Raw genomic sequence first — 19,401 nt, 5'->3', positions numbered from 1 at the left:
AGGCAGTGTAATTAGCTGCTGATATTAACAGGCTTTCTTTTCTTTATGAAGTTGGAAATAAATGGTCACATTACTGAGCAGACTGCTGAATGCTCATCATATTTTGTTTGAAAGAGTTATTTAAACTGGGTGTTAGAGCTGCTGTTTCTGTGCTGCTTGCACAGAGTTGCTTCCCGCCTTCACGTAATGGAGTTTTTCATTCTGTATCAAAGCAAATTGGGGTCCCAGTTCTTTTTATGTTAACAGCATTGCTTCAGCCAAGATTACAATCTCTAACATGAGAATGTGAGGAGGAGAAGACAGTGCAGTAGCACAGAGATGTGTACAGATATCTTCTTCAGCAATTTACAAATCTGAGTCTCAAACAGTTGTGGGGGTTTTCTGGTATTGTTTTCTCTACTACAAAATCAGATAAAGCTTACTAGAAAGCAGGATATTCTCAGAAGTGTGTGGCAGCAGTTTCATAAAAGTGTCATATTGTCACTGCTTTTCACAGTACTTGTAGGAGCTTAATTTTCTCCAACTGCTATCTCCAAGTTGGTTGAAATGGCCAGAGGGCTAAAAAATTATTGGACAGGTCAGGAATACAGGGAAAGGTGGGCAGAGGAATGAGTTTAATGGTGAAGGGCTCACTTTAGTGCTCAAAAAAGTGCAGAAAGCAGCACAGCTGACTTTTCTAAGTCTCAGCAACCAGAGGCTGACACCATGGACAGATTTCTGTTAAATGTCAAAACGGAACCTCCACCAAAGACAAAATTTCTCCTTTACCCGTACAATATCAGCTTTTCCTGAAGGTTCATGGAACATCAGCCACTCCTTTTAACAATTACACCATCATATTTTCGATTTCTTCTTTTCCACATTTTTTATTTAAAGCAAGAGAACTGCTATGATTTAAGCCACAGAAAATGTTTCTATGACATTAAATGAAAAACAAATCTTTTTGCCTAACTGTTGGCTATCTAATTCACATAATGGATAACTTTTGTGTTTCAGTGAAGACATTGGCAGAGATCAGGAGAGAGATATTAGCCCTCATTCTAACACATACATTTGCACTAATGTTTGCTTATATTAAGCACCTGGGGAAGCTCCTTCAGAGATCTGTTGAACAATAAGCACTGTAACCTTTCATACTGAGTCTCTGCAGTGGGAACCTTAGGGACAATATTAAGGGACTTAATGGATTCTTGCATTTGCTATAACATATATGCTTTTCTAACCCACTTTCACTCTTGCACAAATTAAACTTCTCTGTTTAATGCTTAAGTTTTCTCTCCTGTTCATACTGCAGGTATTTTATCTTGCTGTCTACTCATTTTAAGCCCTTGATAAGCAAGACTTGATGGAATAGCTTCCACTGCAAACTGTTTGTGAAGCTGCACACTTTCTGGGCTGTGTTGTTTCCTTTTACTACATGATCAGTGAAATCTCTCCATATCCCTGCTTGTCTGTGGCTTACAGATGTGGAAGTGCCAGCAAAAACTTGAGTTTGCTACAAGCACAGAATAACACTATCTACAGAAGTTTTTAATAGACTGAGACTCTGTACAGCCCTGCTTTTTCAATAAATGATAGACATCTTTGAAACCCCAATTTTTATACTTCGTTATATGGCAGTGCTCCAACTGATGATATCATCTACACTTTCTTAAGCATATTTGCTGTGTGAGAATGAAGAGCAAGTTAAAAATTGAAGATCCTTATTTTACATAATTGTATGTAAAGGCAAGAAATGTATTTCTATCATTTATTGGAGCTTTTTACAAGAATCATCCCTGACTTCTGAAGGAAAGTACATTTTATATGTATAGAAAATACCACCAGCAGCAGTCAAGAATAGCTATGGTAACAAGTCTAAGAGATTTTGACTCATATCATAGTCAGTGAATAAAATCCCTTTACACGAAATATCCCTGAAGATGTTTTCTGAACACAATTACACAACTGTTTTTTCCCAAAGTGTGATGGTGTATCACACAGCTGACAAGACTTAAGAAACTGGTGTACTGCTGAGGGCTCTTTTCACAACATGTGCTTAGCAATGTGGATACACACAGGGTCTAAATTCACTACCTGGCTGACAAAAGGTGTTGCTTTATTTAAAGAAAATTCATTTTCTGAGTAAGCTCTCTTCAGAAGTACAGGTGAAATCTTGAAGAGGAAATAAAAAAAGCCACAGAAAGTGCCTTTGGAAAGAAAGTTGCTTTTAAACTTGGATCAAAAAATTGAATAGAATGTTTACTTTACATGCAAGATGAAGAATATGGATCCTAATTACAGCAATACCAATAAATTTCAACAGGTTTGTTCTCCTTCTTAAATCATTGCTGTAATTCAGAATTAAAAGAAAAAGAAGTTTTACTTGATATTATTGACCATTTGGACTTCAAGGTCTTTTTCTCCAGGGTTCGATAGGAACACAGTCCATTGTTGAAATGTCTATGGACATTATTACTAAGTAAACCAATGAGGAATTTTATAGCAATAAGTGACTATAGTTTATTATCATCAATCTACTTACAAGGAGTTTAATTTGAAGTTAAAAAACTTGTTTGTTATATTCAGAACACATCTCAAAGTGTAAAAATCTGTGCTTTTATTGACCGGGGTACATGTGCTTCATTCATAAGGAAGAAGTACTTTACTGTGAGGGTGGTGAGGCACTGAAACAGGCTGCCTAGAGAAGTAGCAAATGCTCCATCCCTGGCAGTGTTCAAGGCTGGGTTGGACGGACTCTTGGGCACCATGGTCTAGTGTGAGGTGTCCCTGCCTACAGGAGGGGGATTGGATCTAGATGATCTTAAGGTCCTTTCTAACCCTAACCATTCTATGATTCTATGATTCTATGCTTGGAGATTTAAATATACTTCTATATCTGAACAGCTGACTTTTACTTCTGATAAATTCAATTGGTGAGCGAAGCCTGAGCTAATGGCAGTCTACACGAGGCTTTGCCTCTATTCATTTGACATTCTTCTTACTTATTTCCCTGGGGATTCACAACTTCCATCACTCCTCTGTAAAAGAGTTGTCTAAAAAAGAAATAAGCAGCATCACATACTGAGCTTTCTATAAAATTTCAGAAAATGAGAACTTGCCAGGAACAAAAGTTTTAATCCAAGGCTTGCTTTTAGTAGGAGATGTAGCAACACTGTGACTGTTTTACTTCCCCTGCATTTAGGAAGCCATAATGCACTTTGGACGCTCCCACGATTTCTACTGTGATATGAGTAGCCCAGGAAGCAAATAGTCAGGTACATTCTGAGTTCTTCTCTTACTTAACAGAGGAACCGTCATAGTATATCACCTGTAAAATATATCTCTGTGTCCTGTTTCTGACCATGACTGGGAAATGATTTACTTCTGAAGAAGAGAAACCTTCATTTGCTCCTTGTTCCTAGTCCAGCAGAGATAATTTTCAAGTGATCCTATAAAGTCACACCAGGAATTAGTGGAGAAAGAGAAACTCTGTCAGCCAGATACCTTCAGACTGCATTTTAAATACATCATGAACACTCAATTTCCACAGCTTTGTGGCCCATCCAAACACCACAAAGCAAGTCATCACCACCAAGGCTCAAAAAATCCTTCTTAGGTAGATTTTATTCTGCTTTAATTTTACAATTTTCCATTGGAAAATTTTTCCGTGGGGTCAGTGGAAATTTACTGCAATTTTCTGGTCATTTTGTATCAAGAGGAAAATTTGCTTACTTATGTCCTCTGCATCAGACTACAGCCCTCTTCCATTTCCTCTGGATATTCTGATATTCTGGTTGAACTTTTTTCTGCATCTTTCTGCTTACAGATTCTTCCAGAAAATCAGAGGACTTCTCTCTTTTATCTCTTTCCAAGGAGGGAGCTTGATGGGGAGGTTTCAGTCTAACTCTAATCCTCAATAATATACTTATTTGTATAGGGTGGCACCCACAGGATCCTCAGATGTTCTCAGGGAGTGCTGCATAGTCAAGGATACTCAGCTCAATGTCCCTGCTGTTTCCTTCTTCTGAATCTCCCTTCTGCCTTTTTCTTCATTTGTTGTCATGAATATTTCTATCAAGTCTTAGTTCTGAGCCCCATCCCCTTTTCAAATGCTCTTTGTTATCCAATATGGATTTCCTCCAGCTCTTTCTATATATACTCCAATAAGGATACCTAGAAGAATATCATTACTGGCCAGACACACAGCAAAACCTTCTCAGCCTTGCTCCCACAAGCCTGAGTCTTGAATAGCTCCTGAACCAATATCATATTCCATCACTCCGCTTCCATCTCACTTACAAAGGTGAATAATATAAAAACTGCCTTTGAAAACCAGGGAAAAAACAAACAAACAAACCCCTCCACAACTCAAAAACCCTCAAACAATTCACCGCCACAACAACAAACTCTCCTGCTTCAATAACTCCCCAAATCCTTCCTCCCCCAATCACACAAAATGCCAAACTGTAGTGAGAATTTCACATGCTTTGATGTATCATGCAGATACTTCTACAGTTCTTTAAAACTCAACATTGTTTGGATTGTTCTGGATTATGGTTGCTGCCCTCATTTAAATTTCTGGAGATCAAAGTCCCTTAAAAAGATTTCTTGGAAAATATCTCTTTGAAGCTACAGTTTATCACTTTGTCCCAACAGTCTGCTGCCTTAGACAATTTCTTGCTTAGCTTATGTATAGAACTAGCCGCATCTCCAGACCTGCCATGGTGTATTGTTGGTTTTGTTTTGCCTAGGTGGACGGTGTCACACCAAGATGGATACATTCTGCGAAGTCATAAAAGCCTGACAACAAGCTGAAAACAACTCATAGTTCAGCTATAGGAACTATAGTTGTCTCATGTTTGGGCAGTTTAAGAAGATGTATGCCCTATTCGATTTTCCCCTTTCCTTTATCTTCCCACAACAAGAACAGAAAGAATTAATTCTTAATTTCAACCTCCAGTTAAATGTTACCTTCGTCTAAGTATTGAAGAATATTGCCAGAAAGCTTGAAAGCAACATTTAGTACAATGTAGGACAGGCTGACTGGCTTATGTGACAGAAAAGTAGCCCATGAAACATATATTTCAATTCCATCCTGCGTTTTTCTAATGACTACATCCAATGCAAGGACAAGAAGACTGTGATTAGCAGAGAGTGGAGCAGCCCCTTTTGGCAGCAGTCTATCTCAGATGTAAAATGACACTACACACTAAATTTACACATATAATTTTCAGTGAGAAGAGCTGTATTTGTGTAATAGATGACAGCATTTGATGTTAGTTCTTCACATGCATCACACAGTGAAAATCATGTTCTGTTTTTTTTTGGCACAACATGCAGACAGTATATAGCCTCCTATTCAAATTATAGCCATAAATAAAACTCTAAGTTAAAACTTATATGAAATTATAGCCATAAATAAAACTATGAGTTCAAAGTAAAGAAGAATTTGGCCTAGTGATGGATTTTGTCAGGGAGATAGGTTTATCACATAGAATTTCATCATGCCAAATCCTTAACAGTTAAATAAGTAGTTCAGACTTATCATCCAGTATTAAAAAATAATCTGGATATTACTGTTCTTCATGCACAAGTTTTCTTTGCCTCTATGGAATTACACATTTGAGTTAAATGTCAGTAAAAACCACCAGTACAAATATAAAATGTGTCAGTGTGAATCATATCACTAAATTTATGTAGTAATTGACACTGGCACAAGCTTCATCTTATTCTCGTATGACCCAGTCTATTTTGGGAAGTAATTTTTTCCATCTAGCTCCCTGAGAATTATATTCATATTTACTCTTCTAACCATCACCTTAAAACTTACAGGATTCTTTGACTGATTTAGGACAAAGCTAATAGCCAGGAATTTTGAAGATATTCTAATGAAATGGTGACCACTACAGATCAAAGACCTTGCTACTATGCCTGCAAGGGAAAGGCAGCAATATGAGTCCGTTCTTACACAGCAGACTATATTTGCGACCATGAATCACAGACCCACAAGAAATTAAATTTTCATGTGTTTAAGGTGTTTGCACAATGCTTCAAAACCAATAAGGATTACCTGTGTTAAGCAGTGGGCTCCTATATTGAAATTCCATCATTGCATTTATTTTTTCCCAGGCTTTATTGATGTCTATTACATATTCTTCATACTTACAATTATCACGTGGAAGAAAAAATTAGGTGCCTGTATTCTAAAACTACTTTTATTATTTAATAAAAATCCGATTATCTTGTTAAATGTCTATTCATACATTCAACTGAAAATGATAATATTGAGTACATGTTTTTGAAATACCTTTTCATTAAAGCGACCAATCCAATATAATTTGTTCTGCTGCTTACAGACTTATTTCTATATGGGTCTTTCCAACCGTTTTTAAATAGGGACCGTATATGGCATGGCAGAAAAGATAAAAGCCAGATTCTGATTTTAAAGGAACACATCCAAGTTTGTCTATGGAAAGGATTGGTTCAGATTGTCTTGCTTTTTAAGGTAACATTATGGACACTATGTACTGGATTGTTTATAAAATCCATTCCTGTTAAGGAACTGCTCATTGGAGTCTGAGATAACTAAAATCAAATTAAATTAGAACCGTTTTAAAAATCAAATTAAATGCATTTAACTGACCTTGCCAGACTTCAAGAGTACAGACTGGTTTAGGTTTGTTTTGACATACAGATATCCAGATTTTGAGTAGAAATCATACTTACTTCCAGGCCATGCAGGAAGTAGAGAGGAAATTCACTCTGTTGAGATGGATGAATTAATACAACGGTCAAAGAATGTGCTAGGAAATCACTTTGTTAACTCCACTCACAGCCCCCCATGAGTTTTCTGTCTATTTCAGGGTTGCACAACTCTAAAGGCTTCTTTATGAGTGGTTTTAAGACTTCTGTAGTCAGATCGGTATTTGGAGATGGGATTATCCACCATGTAGTTCTAGTTAAAAAAAAAAAATGTTTTCTGATAAAGAAAAAATGGAAGTATTAGCAATGATTCAATACAGAGAAAGAACTCTGAAACACCTGACATCATGTACAGATCACATAATATGCTAAAAAAGTATGAAATCTATCCAGTTACATTTCAATGAGCAAAATTTTCATTGAAGGAACAGGCTGAGAGAAGAGCAGTCAATGCATCTTTTCTGCCAGTGGGTACGCTGGCATTACAGATCTGTGTTAGAGAGGATGGAGCTAGGTGAGAGGCTCAATAGAGTGAGATTTTTTAAGCAAAACCAGTTCCATGGCCCAAGATGGTTAAGGCTGAGGAAGTTGGGGCTGTTCAGTCTGGAGAAGAGAAGGCTGTGTGGAGACCTCATAGCAGCCTTCCAGTATCTGAAGGGGCCCTATAGGGATGCTTGGGAGGGACTCTCCATTAGGGACTGTAGTGATAGGACAAGGGGTAACGGGTTAAAACTTAAACAGGGGAAGTTTAGATTGGATATAAGGAAGAAGTCCTTTACTGTAAGGGTGGTGAGGCACTGGCATGGGTTTCCCAGGGAAGTTGTGAATGCTCCATCCCTGGCAGTGTTCAAGACCAGGTTGGACAGAGCCTTGGGTGAGATGGTTTAGTGTGAGGTGTCCCTGCCCATGGCAGGGGGGTTGTAACTAGATGATCTTAAGGTCCTTTCCAACCCTAACTACTCCATGATTCTATAAACAACAAAAGCACTATCCTGAGCCAAAGTCCACTGAAGGCCATTTACTTCCTCAAGCATTACATTAGCCTAAGGTTATATGTTCATAGGTGGAACACTACTTACTGCTGGGCTATTTCTCAGATCTTTTATGGAAACAGAAAGGAGAATTCCTGTAGGAGACATGGGAATTTATACAGCTACTTAGTTTGAGCCTTTGTGGCTCTTTCATATATATGTTCTATACTGTGTATAGAAAAAGAGTAAGGGTTTCATCTCACCCCTGCTGCTGAGTACTCAAAAGGCACATGAAGGGGGCAGACTTTGTCAGGAACTGATGGGGATTGAAATGTCACCTGAAACTAACAGGGACTGAAGAGGCAAAAACTTGTTGCACGTCACACAGGATCATTATCTGAGTCAAATTCAGAAAACAGACATGAATAACTTTATCTGTATTTGCATACAAGCAGATGCATTTGCGAAAAAAGAAAAAAAGGGAAAAAATGTTCCTATTTACTCAGAAAACCCTTTCTGACTTCAGTGTGGCTCTTTTGTACAAAAACATGCAAGCAAATATAAGTAACTGCAGAATGGGATGCTGAATTAGCAGAAGCTGGCACTTTCACTGAAACATGGAGCAACCAATGATCTCAAGATGATGTTTCTAAGAAGGACTTTCATCGGCTGCATGATTACATATGTGTATATTTCCATGCAGTCCATGTATTTATTTAGATTCTTTCCATTAATGTCAAAAGATTGCTTAGCAACGCACAACCATGCCATCTTGTAGGACAAGTAGCAATATTTATGACAGTGATGAAGAGAGGAAATGGTGCATAATTAAGTGTCATAACTGTTTTTTAAAGAACAAAAAGATAAAAGAAAACCCTAGATTAATTTGTCAGCTCCATTTGCAGTGTAAGCATAATGCTCCAAAACCAATAAGCACTACATAGGTCATGTTCTGGGTCTTTATAATGAAATTTTTCTATTGCATTTAGTTGTCCCACATCTTTATTGATGGTCATTGTGGATTCTAATGTTAGAATCATACCAGACTGTATCAGGGAACTACCTTACTCTTTAAAGAAAACCTCATTATATAGCCTAACTCTTGTTCCCATTTCCAAATGCAATATGATAATCTTAAAAATTATAATGTTGAACAATTCTGAAGTAGTCTTTTGTTTAAGTAAACAAAATATACTTGCCTGTATTTTATTACTAAACTGTAAAATAAATTACCTTTTCCTCACAGGTGTTTTTCTAGCGTAGGAATGGACTTTATCCAACAAGAACATGTTCACTTTAGTATTTTAGCCAAGAGAAGTCTTTTATTATCTAACAGCTCAACACCACTGAGACCATCCTCACTAGAGAGCTAGTACCTCACATGCCTTTGTTACACAACAGCTGGGATTACTACGTGAAACACAGAGCTACATTTAATAAAAACAGGAGAAAGATTGAAGCATAGAAAGTTAATGTAATTTATGTTTAGAGACCAGAAAAAAACTTACTTGACTTCTGTAATTCCTGTACTATGCCGTAGTGCTCTGTTTCTGGCATCCTCTAAAACAATTCTGGAAGAGTTTTTCTTTAAAGACTTAAGGGATGTAAATAGATTTTTCAACTTAAAAACAAACCCACAAACAAATCTACTAAGCAGCAAATCCATGTTATAGAGCCTCCTGTCTGCAACACCCCTAGCAGTTCTAGAGTATTGAAAAGTCCCCATAGAATTACCATTTCTTTACAATATGTTTTGATTTTGTTTTAAAGCAGCATCTTGCCTTTTATTTTTTTTTTTTCTATACTGGCTACCACAAGCAGTCTGTTTTCTGTGAAAGTTCTTCTTAAGAGTCATAAGAGATGTGTCCCAATTGGCTTTTAGCCTCCCTCAAACCAAACACTGTTCTGGTGCCAGGTCTGTGGAGAGGAATCAAACAACATTAACTGTCTGAAATAAGATCTACAATGGTCCTGCAACTGGACTTGCCTTTATTTTCCCAAGAAACATAAACATTTATAAACTCTTCACAAGATATACAAGCTAGGAATTCCTTTGATTAAACAAGCCATGTCCATTGGTAATTTGCTTAGGGAACTCTTCAGGTATAAAATAAACAAATGCAACTATAAATTATTTACCCTTGTATTTACTTAGGAACTTAAATTTTACATAGCATACCGTGCTATATAGAGGTATTAATCTGATGGTAGAATATGATCTACCCTTTTAAGAGAAGTGCATTCAGAGGTTTATTCAGTCCACCTCAAATTCAAATCTGCAGATAATATGGCTTTGCTTTGTAGGACATGACCATAGAGGCAAACCTCACTTCACCCTTGAAACCCCTTTTTTATCTTTTGCAAATGCTGCCTTTCCTTTTCCAGACTTTTCCTATTTAAATTTGATGGAGCTTTTTACCCATTCACTCATCCTGTCCAGCTCTCAGCACCACTTTAAGCACTTCATGTGATTTCTCAGTACTTGTTAGCATACAGCCTTGCTGGCTTTAACTTTTATTCTTTTCCGGGTTCATGCTCAGAGCCTACCTATCTCACTCCCATCATCCACTGGGCTGAAATGCTTTCTCTTCTGTCTTTAGCAGTGTAATAGGTATTTTATTATTTTCAACAATGTCTTCCATAAAATTTCATTCTCAAAATTTGTACCAGTTTCACTATGCCGAGTGAAATTATGACTTTGTTATTTCATCAGCAGAACATTAAATGATAGGGAACTATTCTTTTTTGATGACCTTTACCTTAACCTTCAACAGCTCTGTTAGATGGCAATGATCATTGCTGCAAAAATTTTATCTCATGTATTCATACCTTATGCTGACTTCCAACTTTCCCTTTTCCCCTTAACTCGGCTTAAAGTGCTACGTATGAATTACTTTATGGCAATCTGTAACTAATGAGGATAAATAGACAGTTCATGTTTTGAATCAGTACCTTGCCTTTGTAAAGGAATTTCATGTTGATTTCAGTCAGAGATGTTTCTGTTCAGGAGACGACATTTTAATGGAAATATTCTATATAGACTTTCATTAGATATTTTGAAATTGCCCAATGGGATTGGTTAAAACTTCTGTATGTTCTAAAAGTTGCAGAGAGAGGTGCTCCAGGATTCAAGCTATTACACGGTTTACAGTGAAACTGTCCTCATTTAGAGATGCTGAGAAGGAGATCTGTGTTTGTGGCCTTGAGGTAGAAGGCAAGGTGGACAACGCATTAGATTTTCACTGCTTTTTACTAATGTCTACAATAGTTGTACTGACAATATTCAAATCATGGGGAGAATGGATATTTTTGCCTTCACTTCAAGGCTGGATTTGAGTTTTTAGAGACTGGAACAATATAAATAAAGAAAAGTTCATTGAAGGGAGACAAATGATAAAGTAATCAGAATATGTACAAACCTGTGCAGGCTTTTCAAGGTGCCAAATGAGAAATCAATTATTTTAATTTTTAAAACCCATGCCTCTAATTTCAAGGTGTGAAACCACTGTCAAGGAATTATTTTTCCCAAAAGGAAAACAAAAAATAAGAATAAAATCACAAGCTTTTGCATTTCTAGATGCTTATTAGATGCATTCACTTCTATGTAGTAACCAAGTGTGACATTAAATACTTCAGCATAGATTTAATGGCACTGATAATTCCTAGTGAGAATGCTGAGGAATCCTAGAGGAGTACTGAGATCTTCAATTTTCAGTATTCCTCTCTTATACCATCATTCATGAGGAGGAAGCTGTGCTTAGCACTTGTTTCTTGCTGCCATCCTCTTTAGGAAGCCTCTCAGTGATTTCTCATCTCATTGTGCTCTCTGCCTTCTGCGATCATGATCCTGGAGAAGGAAGCCCTGGTCATGGAGATGCTCCTCACAGATGTACCTTGGATGCCTTGTGGGAGGAGATGTCCCTTGTCCCTGCCTTTGGTCCTAGTGGAAGTTGTATTCTCCCTTGCAGAGTGCGATATAGACAGCTGGGCAAAATTAGTTTTGCATTTCACAGGGGCAGTCTTCCCTCCCACTTTGGAAGGAATAGAACCATAGAATAGTTTGGTTTGGTTTGATTTGGTTTGGTTTGGTTTAGTTTGGTTTAGTTCGGTTCGGTTCAGTTTGGTTTGGTTTGGTTTGGTTTGGTTTAGAAGGGACCTTTCAGGTCATATAGTCCAAACCCCCTGCAGTAAGCATGGAAAATGGAAACAAGGAAAAAAACTGTTCTAAAACTAGCACTTCCACTGGACAGGCATTATAAAACCTACAGGTTTCTCATAGTCACAGTATACATATAGAACTACCATAGGTTACAGTTACACCAATTATGTGACTTAATCAACACTTGATTAAGTTGCATTTAATAACACTCCTCTCAGGACAGCTGCTGTAGAAACCTTGTTTTAACTGACTTTCCACTTGTTCATCAAGATTGTGGAAAAAGGGCTCCACCTCTTCATTAAGATTTACCCTTGCAAAATGGAATGCAAAGTACTCTACCTTGAAAGTTTTTCTGCACAACAAAGAGGATAGAGTTTGCAGTTGTTTTTTAGTCCTTTAAATTAAAAGAAACTGAGCAATTTTAAAGTAAGTGTTCATCTGAAAATATTAAAAGCGTTGCTTTTTTTAGGATTTCCAAACTTTGAATAATGAGGTCATCATTACCTAGAGAATGTCAAATCCTTTAAATGAAATAATAGTTACAGTGATGCTGTATGCAATCTTCCTGCAGTAAACAAAACCTGACTGTAACAAAATGCTTTGTCAAAGCCCAAGGTCCACAACTTTTACTCAAAAGAATCACTTAAGCCAACAGGAGGGCTTGGTGTTTTTTATTACTGTTATTATTATACTTATTATAAATAATATACGATCTTATTATATATTTCTTCTTATTATATAATAATTATATAATAATAATATTGTTTGTTTGCTTTATTTGAGGTTTCAAATTTTTCTTTAATTTTCAAATAATCTTCAGAATTTACTAGTAGAAAAAACAAATTTAATGGTCCTTTGAATTTGCTTAAGTATTAAGGGTATATGACAAATTTGAATAAGCTTTCTGCTCCATAATGAGAAAATGAAAATAAGAATGTTCCTTTATTCATACTTTAAGGAAATGCTCAATTTAAAAAATGAAATAAATATTGCTTGAATCTCTGCTAGGTCACATCCACCCTCCGTCATTACAATTCTATTCACTGTTACCTTTCAGCAGGTATTGTAATTATAACTTGCAAACTGAGAGCACAAGATAGTCATTATCTGCACGTTTACAAGTTAAAAGAAATGCTAAAATATATTATTTCATTGTTCCACACTGAAAGTGTGAATTTGGTATCCCACCATATTATAGCGATATTTGGTGTTGCTGCACAGCCTCCTATCCAAATTTATTCCTGTGCAATGTCTTGAAAAGTCAGGTAATGATTCTAAATGTAAATAACAAAAAGTCATGCTATAGATTGTTATAGCTTTTTCTACATGCATTTCTGTTCTGCTTTGAAGCAGGGGCAGATCCCAACAGTTCTAGCTGGGGTTTTCAAATATATGTAATTTGAAACATAGTTCTGTTTAACACACAGTAGTTGAAACAAATAAATGCAGTCAAGTTGCCTATGACCCCCATTACTGTTTAATGACAAAAATCCTAAAACCTCTCTTATGTTTGAGCCTATGCATTGATTATATCTGACAGGATCCTACAAGAAGATATTTTTTTTTAACCTTTGAAACCACAAAAAATGTACTGCTTTTTTTTTCCCAATGTATTTGTAAAATATGTGAGCAGGGCAGTCTCCTACAAAACTGGCTCCTAATTCTCATATTTGTTGAAAATGAAAATGTCCTATGAAAAATTGAGGCAGAGAGGAAACTAGGTGATTCCTTGTTTCTTACCTCCTTACCAAGTAAGGAAGTCTTGATCCTCCAAAAGAGAACATGTGTGCAAAAGTAGCAACCAGTAATGTCAAAACATGTTTAGACCTCTAATTTTAGTGCCTTAAAGTGAAAATTCCAAGGGCTACTGGTCCATCACAGCTCCTCACAGAAACGTGCTCAAACAGTAAGCTTCTAACACACTTTTTCAGCTGCAGAACTATCTATTATCTGGTGGGATGTGTTTGTGTCTCTGGTGATTTCTTTTTCAGAGGCATATGAACATGTGTCTACTTAAATCAACTGCAGAGACAATATATTCTGCAGTTCTGTTTATCTCACCTGCACACTTACGCAAGGGCTTCATTCTACAATGAGATGAGGTGTCAGGAGCAAATTCACCTCAAGGAGATTTGCTGTTTTCAAAAGAAGATAGAGTTGATCCAAGGTAAGTAAAACTTCATTGTGGTATTTGGCTGATATAGTTGAAAACTGGCAAATTTTTAATATCTCTGAGGCTGTTACAAATGCGCAGTCAGCAGGCTGCAGCAATTTTTGTGGACGTTTTGTGGAGACCTTTGCAGACAGCTTTTGGAAATGAAGGCACTTACCGCCATTAGAATAGCAGTCTTAATGCTTTGGGAAATACTTTCAACTAATGTTCCTGCTGGCAAATTGACTATCCATTTCTTCTCAAAGATGTCTAAGATGTAAATGGTCTTTTTCAGAGTACAGAGGTTGTGCGTTGAAACCCGCTGTTCAACAATCCCAGCTGCATGCATGTTATTATCCCAGCACTGATTACAAGATCCCATTGACCACAAGCTGCCTGTCTGCCTGTCTAGATGGTGTGATTAGTGTATAATCAATCTTTAATCCAATCAGAAAATTCTCTGCCTGCAACTGATAAAGGTCTCAGCAGGGTACTGATGAGGATAGAGCCTTGGTATCTCTAAGGGGACACCTGCAGCCTTGGTATCTCTAAGGGGACACCAGTGAGGTGCAGAAGCTAAGCAGGTTGACCTAAGAGAAAGGAATTAAGGTGGTCTGTAAAAAATCTGATAAACAGCATTCAAACAGAACAAACAGGGTAGCTAAAGTGCTGGGCTCAGCAGCCTCACAGACCCTGAACTGCTGCTTTTCTAAAACCTAACACACAGAGAGGGTCACCTTTTAGCTCAGGAAGACTGTTCAATACATAACATTTAATTTCTGGTCTTTAAAAGTATCCAACAAAATAATTTATCTGATTGCATTATTTCCTCTGGCACATGAATTCATCTGTGCTTCTACAGTTACGTGGTTCATTGTCTGTATGTCTTCATAAGATTCTGGAATAGAATATGACTATGACTTTCTAAATCATAGTGCCAAGAAATAATTGCCTGTTCTTTGCTGCTTCTTTTTTTATTTCTTGACCCAAATCTAAATTTTTTCTCTCTTTATCTCAGTATTCTTTCCTAATTCTGTAGATGGGATATTTATAATTACAGCTCATATTAAAGCTGTTAAAAATTAGCACATTACCTAAGTGCTTTATATTAATACGCATTGCTCTGCTCCAGGGCAAAGAGTTTCTCATAACTTCCTTTCTATGATATGACCTGATCCTATTACTTTAACATTCAAAATTAAGATTGAATTCTAAGTACTTATTGAAAGCTAAAGAACTTCCAATATACTTCTTTTGTATCAATGTAAGCATCACTTAACAGTTTAAATGGAAACCATTATTTTTATCAATTGCATGATTATTTTAAATGCAGTTTTATACATTATTTTTATACCTATAAGTACAGGTTTCCACATATCCCTTGGATTTTGTGTCCTTTGTAACTTCTGGGTGAGATGCACTCCTAGTTTCGAGCTTTCCAGGGTGTCTGTCACACATCTGAGATACCTGAAGTAAAGCTTACTTTTATCTGTGTTCATAATAAGCTTAAGATCAAAAGAAACATAATTATTCTGTGTATGAAGTCTTGTTTTTCCTAAATGACCATTTCAGATTTAATAATTTCTCTGATTTCAAAGTCTCTCTAATAAATAAAAAATGAACAGCATCACATTGAAAGAATCTAATTGCCATAGCTCTGACTTTCAAAAAAACCTTTCAGGACTACTTTAAATTTCACAATTTAGGCAAAAATCTATTGTTATAATATTAATATAGCCATGGTCCTTACAAAAAAGTCCCAGTAATCAAGTATGTACAGGTATTCAAAATAACCATTTCAAAGTCACTATGGACAGCTGTAAACAGTCTTATATCATGCTCAGAGCATAGTTTTAAGATTCACTATGATCTAAAATAGCTTATACCCAATAGGACTGATTGTGCCTTTAAAGATATATGGAAAATATCCGCTCTTCGTAGAATATGACCTTCATAACTCAATTTATGGGTCATTCCCTCACTTGTGGGATATTTTCAATATCATAATTGCAAAAAGAGAAAAAAGGAAGGAAAAATGTTCAGTTATTCATTTTGTAAAGCCTTTTTATTAAAAGCAGAAATAACATTAGATGAAAATCATTTCACTGATAATTTTAATGAAATATGAAGTGCTTTGAATATATTTTATTGCAGGCAATATAGAAAAGAAGGCATTGGCTGCTTAATGTGTCATTTAATGAATGGATTCCACATCGCTTTTTTTGCTACATTTGGAAGTGAGGGTCGTGCAAAGATGATAGCAAATGATTTCAAAAAGGGGCTTCTTCCCACATTTTTAAATTACACTTCACCTAATGGAAAGTGTAGAGTATAATGCAGCAGAAATGAGGCTGAACCAAAACAGCGGAGCTAAATACCTTAACAAATCTCACAGAATTTCATCCTGTAAGCCCATCTCTAATATGGAAAAAAACATGATGTAGATAATGCCCTAGCATGTTGAAGGTCAGGCTGCTGTCAGAAGGATCCCAGAAAACCAGGAATCTCATCTAATTTGCAGTAAGCTAGCATTGCAGTTGCTTGGTTAGTCCAGCTGAAGGTGAGGCACCAGGGTGGAAACTCTGCCTACAGGAATGCAGCAGTCATTCCAGGGAAGTCTGGTACACGTCATTTATTTTTCTGTTTTGATGTCAGCTCAGAGAAAACTGAATTAAATTGTCTGTGCTATAGAAATACACCCTGATCTGTCTTGTTTTTTTAACAGAGGCATGGCTCTGACCCATGAAGTTTCCTGTTCTTAACCCCAAACAACCTCAGGCTTTCTCTGCTACCAGCTACCAGCTCTAACCTCAGGCTTTTTCTCCCCTGTAAGATGCAGATTCGTTAGCTGTGTCTAAAATGAATAAAGCATAAATGATAATCATTCACTGGCCTTGAGACCAGCTAGCCTGGCTGGTTGGGTCTGCACACTGTAGTGTGTGCCCTGGTGTCCTCTGTGCATGCTGTCCTCCTGACTGCCTAGAACTGGTGAAGTGGGCCAATCTCCAACTCAGAAACGCTAACACTTAAGCAGGAAGTGGTCTGGGACCCAAAGCCTAGGCTTATACCCTGACACTTTTATTTAGATGTGCAGGCATAGCTATTGGTCCACTGAAAGCAGCCCTCTACAACCACAAACACTGGCTGTTAAACTAGCAAGTAAAAATTGCAGGAATCCATCAGAAAACATGCAATAGGAAATTTTATCATGCCAGTAACAGCAGGCATCTTACTTACAGGGCATAAAACCCTGTTAGGTAAGAGACTAGAGTTTACATGAAAAAAAAGGTGATATAAAGAAGCTCTGAAGCTGGCATTGTAAATAGAGGCCATTCTTCACACACTGGAGAAACTTCCATATCAAGCATAAATTTTTTTGGGTCATGAACATAGATACACAGGAAGAAGGTGGGAACTATGTCAGATATTCAGCATGTGTTAGGGACATAACATTTAAACCCAAGATATCATGTCCATGAATTTGGACATAACATAAATGGATGCAACACCACATGTTCTCACCACAATCCTAATTGCAAGAATGATAGTAGGCCAATAGGCAAAGGTATGTTGGAGGTCTTGGGGTGTGTGGCTGCAAATTCAAGGACTGAAAACTTTCGCCATTTTGCTTACATTTTTGTACCTGGCATGGTAATGATAAACTGGAAATTGGAAAATGAAGACAGCAGAAAAAAAACATGTAATGTAAATAATTCTTAACTGTCTCATTTCTATTGCAAGGTATTTTGTAAAGGACTTTAGATGGAAGTAAGAAACGGGCTATAGATTTTTCACTGGAAATATTTTAATTGGCCTCATTCTAACAGCAACCACCACAAAAATCCCTTTTAATTTCATTCCTACTTTCTGTTGCAAGTACTAGTCAACCAAGTGTAGACTGACGCAATTTTGAATCAGTGGATACAAATCTCATCCCCACCACTATAAAGCTCTAGAATTAGCAGAATGGGGAGTATGTATCTCAGAGGTTTATGAGATACAGAATAATAAAAGCAATTAATGTTCTTGGCAATGATGCTGAGGCAATTTCCCAGGAAATACATCAAACTCAATTCATAACTTTCAGATAACTTTAAAGGAGGTCCTACGCACACCCATATGCAGGGGTTTAGTTTCAGTCATACCTGGAGGGCTGCTGACACCCATCTGCTAAAGCTGTGCAGTACAAAGGAGGCAAACCATTTCTGCTGCACAAGATGCCATGAAATGGATAAATTGCAGGAGAACCAGAATAGAAAGAGGGGTATCTCTGGCATACAGATATAAGAAGCAGAGACAGACAACAAACTTTTACCCTGAGAGGTTTACCACATTTAGCTTTCTGGTGTCCAACCTCCACTGCATCCAACTGGCTCCACATTGCTGCCAGTGAGTGATGGAAATTGTAAAAAGGCTGTATGTAGCAGGCACTGCTTGTTAACAGGAAGAACAGCTTTCTTTCAATACATGGTAATGAGAAGAAAAAAATACATGTAGTAATATAATCTACCTATTTAATTGTTTTAAAATAGCTTTTTCTCAACACAAAACCTGAAAGTTTAACACCATATGGTCTTAGAACCTAAATCAGTTACACGCAAGTGTCAAGTATTTTTAGAGATCACATTACAATACAGATCCATAAACAAACAGCTGCATAATTTCTCAAACAATTATCAGTCTTGTACACCTGTTGTATATGTTTGATACAAAAAATTAACAAACAAAAGTGAGAATTTTACTGTACTGCAGTACTGTCACGGCAAATAGCACCATCAAAATCCAATTGCACAACACAGCTCTAGGCAGCAGTGTGACGAGAGAACTGCAGTATATAACTGTAGAGATAGTGCTCCATTAAATAAGATGTGAAACAGGCCAGTGTGGAGCCTGAAAAACCCAGGAGGTGCTGAAGGCAATGTAATAGGACCCCATGGTCAACAGTATCAAAGGCTGCTGATAAATCAAGACAATGAAAGTAGGAGTTTCTCGGTTAGCTTGAAGCAACAGATCCTCATTACAAACCCCACAAGAGCAGTTCCAGCACAGTGGTAATATCTGAAATTGGAGCTAGAAGACCTAAGGAAACTATTCCACTCTCCATCCTTCTCAGAAACACTATTTCAACTTGGGAATCTCTGAAGATGTCAAGGACACTTCTGGAGTGCTGGAGCTTAGATCCCAAATTATACTGGGCTTCATACACAAAAAATATCATAAACCTGTACCATAAAATACAAAGTAATGCTAGCGTGAGATCTAAGATGCTAGATATATTCATAACTACATACAATAATAAGAGACAGAAGTAGGCATGCCTACAGTTTCCTATATTAGAGGAAGTCTTAAATTCTACAATGAAATTTTTTAGCTTAGGATATCAACTTTTTTAATGGACGTTGTAAGAATTTTTGAACTCTTAAATACAAATCACT

This window comes from Pezoporus wallicus, unplaced genomic scaffold (genome assembly GCF_028554395.1).
Source record: "Pezoporus wallicus isolate ANWC-B61680 ecotype Strahan unplaced genomic scaffold, APGP_CSIRO_Pwel_v1 contig_3847, whole genome shotgun sequence".
In the NCBI taxonomy this organism is placed as follows: domain Eukaryota; kingdom Metazoa; phylum Chordata; class Aves; order Psittaciformes; family Psittacidae; genus Pezoporus; species Pezoporus wallicus.
This window is presented reverse-complemented; position numbering follows the sequence as displayed.